Source organism: Condylura cristata, unplaced genomic scaffold (assembly GCF_000260355.1).
Source record: "Condylura cristata isolate star-nosed mole 26May11 unplaced genomic scaffold, ConCri1.0 scaffold00041, whole genome shotgun sequence".
NCBI classification, from domain to species: Eukaryota; Metazoa; Chordata; class Mammalia; order Eulipotyphla; family Talpidae; genus Condylura; species Condylura cristata.
Window position 1 is genome coordinate 2,621,495 of NW_004567142.1, and position 3,439 is coordinate 2,624,933.

Sequence of the window (3,439 nt, forward strand, 5' to 3'; positions counted from 1 at the left end):
TTCGGTCAGGACTGCCGAGAGCTGGGATCTGAGGAGGGGGGGTTAGAGGAGGACAGTTTCCTGTCAGGAAACCCCTCCCTCTCTGGGGCCAGGGGCGGGAAGGACTCCTATCTGTCTGCCCTTTTAGGCCCGGCTGCGGTTGACTGGGGAAGACAGGAGGCTGCAGTCCAGCCTCCACCCTCTCCCCGCCCCAGGCCGGAATCGGCCCCCCTGCCTGTTCTTCACGCCTCCCAAGGTGCCAACACCATCCCGGGGACACTCCCAGCCCCCTCTCGCCCTGGCAACCCCTGCTCTCCCTGAGGACAGTCTGCCTTCTGGACAAGCTCCAGGAAGAATGGGGCAGAGGTGACACAGGTAGTGGCCGGCCCAGGGCTCTGCATGGCTGACCCGTCATCCTGGCCGCAGCTCCGTCCGCTCCCCAGGAGACACCCCGACTCTCTCTCTAGGGATGCGGCCCTGTTTGTCAACTCCTTCATGGCTCGCCCAGCTCTGACCGTATGGATTCCCATCTCTGCCAAGTGTTGCCCCAGCAGACTCACGGGGCCTGCGCTTGGTGCCTGTGTGCGCTCAGTGGAGATTTGTTAACTGGATGTACAAATGGGGAGCGATCTGTCAGAGGCTCAGAAGTTGGGGCTGGGGTGGCTGTTGCGCTGGGTCGGGTTGACTGTGAACGGCTTGGGATTGGGGTAGCGTTGGATCTTAGCTTCGGGTGGCCTTTCAGGCTGCTTTAGGAGACTCTTTAGGGGCTCAGGCACTTTGCGAAAGCAAAGTCGGGGTTGCCGTGGGGATGCGATCAGCATCCAGACCGGTTCCTGGGCTTGGGGCTCCCTCCTCCTGTGTCCCCACGGTGAGGGCTCCACACACGTCAGCTACAAGTACATTAGGGGTTAAGAGTCAAAGGTCTGGGGATCTCAGTTCAAGGACTGGCTTCCCCAGACAATGGGCTGTGGGGGGAGGGGACCCCGGGTGGGGGAGGACCAGCACTGCCTCCCCAGTCTGCTGTGAAGATTTTTGTCGTCAGTGCGCAGCAGTGCTGAAAACAAGTGACCTGTTAGGAACTGTGTCCACTGTGGGACCTTCCCCTGTTTTTTATTTCATGTTTTATTGACCTATTGTGCACAAGCCATCAAATTTACCCTGTTAAAAAGTGTACAGTTCGGTGGTTTTTAGTATAGTCACAGGTTTCAGCCACCAGCACCAATATCTAATTTGAAAACGCTTTCATCACCCCAAAGGAAATCCTGGTTGTCCATAAATAATCTCTCTCCACTTCTCTTTCCCAGTCCCTGGCAGCCACAAATCTAGGACGTTACCTGTTCTGGACAGTCTATATAAATGCAGTCCTACGGTAAGTGTATAGTCAGTGGTCTTTGGTCTTGGGCTTCGTTTAGTTTTCGCTGTTCATCCATGTATGTGGTAGCCTTGCCCACCCTCCAAGCTTATGGCCCCCATCTGGGAAATGGGGTGGGGCTAGTACCCAGTGGGGGGAGCCCGGTGGGCAGCCAGGTGTGTGCACAGAGGAGATTTGCTGCCCCCGTGTGGTGAGCCAGACTGCGGCTCTCAGCACCAAGGATGGGAAGGTGTAGGGGTGACTCAGCGCGGGTCCCATCCCCTTCCCGAGACTCCACCCTTCACCCTGCCGTGCCCTTGGGTTGCAGATCTTCTAGAACTCCATCCTGAACTCCTCCTTCTCTGCCTCCCACTACCCCTGAGGCTTCTTGAGGTTCATTTGCTGAATAATAAAGTGTCATCCATTTAGGAGGTTCTAATCTGTTCCCATGTGAAGTGCTTGCGTTATGCAGTCTCATTAATTTGTTCCAAGCTGAGGTTGATGCTGTTGCTGTTCAGTAACAGAAAGTGGAGTGGTTAGGAGCCCAGTTCTAGAGTTTGGGGTTAGGAGCCTAGTTCTAGAGTTTGGAGACCCTGAGTTCTCAGCCCCACGGTTATCAGGTTATCAGCTGGTTATCAGCTACGTGGTCTCTCCTGTATGGGAAAGACTATTGCTAGCCGCAAGGCAGAGCCCCACACAAAGGAAACCTGTGTGAAGCTGTATAGTATCAGCTAGTGATAAACGGGTGAATGTTTAACACCAGTCTCTGCAGGACAGAGGTGGGAGTTTTGATTTGTAACATTTGCCTATTTCATGGTGCAAATATTCCCACCATGGCTAATTTCAAGCTACCAATAAGTCCTCACTGAAATGTTTTTGAAGAGAAGCAGAGTAGCCATTATATAGTAGTTTCACTATGTAAATACCATAGATGTCAATAACTTCAGGACCACAGATAATAGAAAAATGCAATAAAATAGGAGGTGATGAGTATTTAATACTTTTGCTTAAATATAATTTAATTGTATGATTGCATAATCTAATTTTTAATAATGACAGTGTTTAACAACCAGTTTTAAAATCCCTGACATTTTAAGAATCGCTCACTTTGGCCAGCTCCAGCACAAGGCTCTGATCTTCCACCCATTTTTCAGAAAGGGAAACTGAGGCTCAGGAAGAGGCGCAGGGCAGGGCTGGGTGATCCTGGGGCCAGGAATAAGCAGCCCCTCCTCCTGTCATCCCATCCTGGTCTAGAGGGCATGGGCAGCCCCCCTGGCACTGTGTGACCTCAGAGAAGCCCTGGCCTTCTCTGGTCTCCTTTTGTCCATCCTGTGGACACCTGCACAGGATTCCTTTGTACCTGCTTTAGCTCTGCCAGGGAGGTAAGATTCAGGTCCTCCCCCTCACTTTATAGACCTGGGAAGTGAGGCTTGGAAAGGGCAAGTCCTGAGTCACCCAACTCCACACAGAGAATCTTCTCAGTCCGGCTGGTGTGGAGAAGAGAGGAAACTGCAGCCCAAACTGGGGGGTCTGGAGCTTCCTGGGGGGGGGGGTGGGAAGCAGGATTGCTTTAAAGCCTGCTCGCCCTTCTGTCCTTCTGCAGAGCTCACCCAGACTTCATCCCTCCAGCAGCCCCGACCCTGTCCCCAAATTCCCCGTGCCTCTGGGGGCTTCTCTGCTTCTGTCTCTTTATCTCCATTCTCCCCCAGGTCTCTGCAGCTCTGGCTTATCTCTTTGTCTCTCTGCCTCTCCCCCGTCTCAGTCTTTGCCACTCTGTCTGTTTCCTCTCGGCCTCCCCCACTTTGTCTCTTTGTGAGTCTCTCCCTCCGCGCCTCCCGCTTTGTCTTTCTGCCTCTCCTCTGGCTCTCTTCTCCCAGCGTCTGCCTGTCTCTGTCTCTGTCTCCATCTCTTTGTATCTCCTCGTCTCGCTCTGTTTGTGTCTCTGTCTCTGCGCCTCAGTATCTCTCTCTGCGTCCCTGGCACTCTGCCTCGGCGTTCTCTCGCTTCTCCTTTCCGGTGAGTCGCCCCTCGCCTGTGAGAACATGTAACCTATCGACGCGCCCAGACCTGCCTCCGCCCCCAGAGCCCCCGGCGGGCCCGGACCTGCGC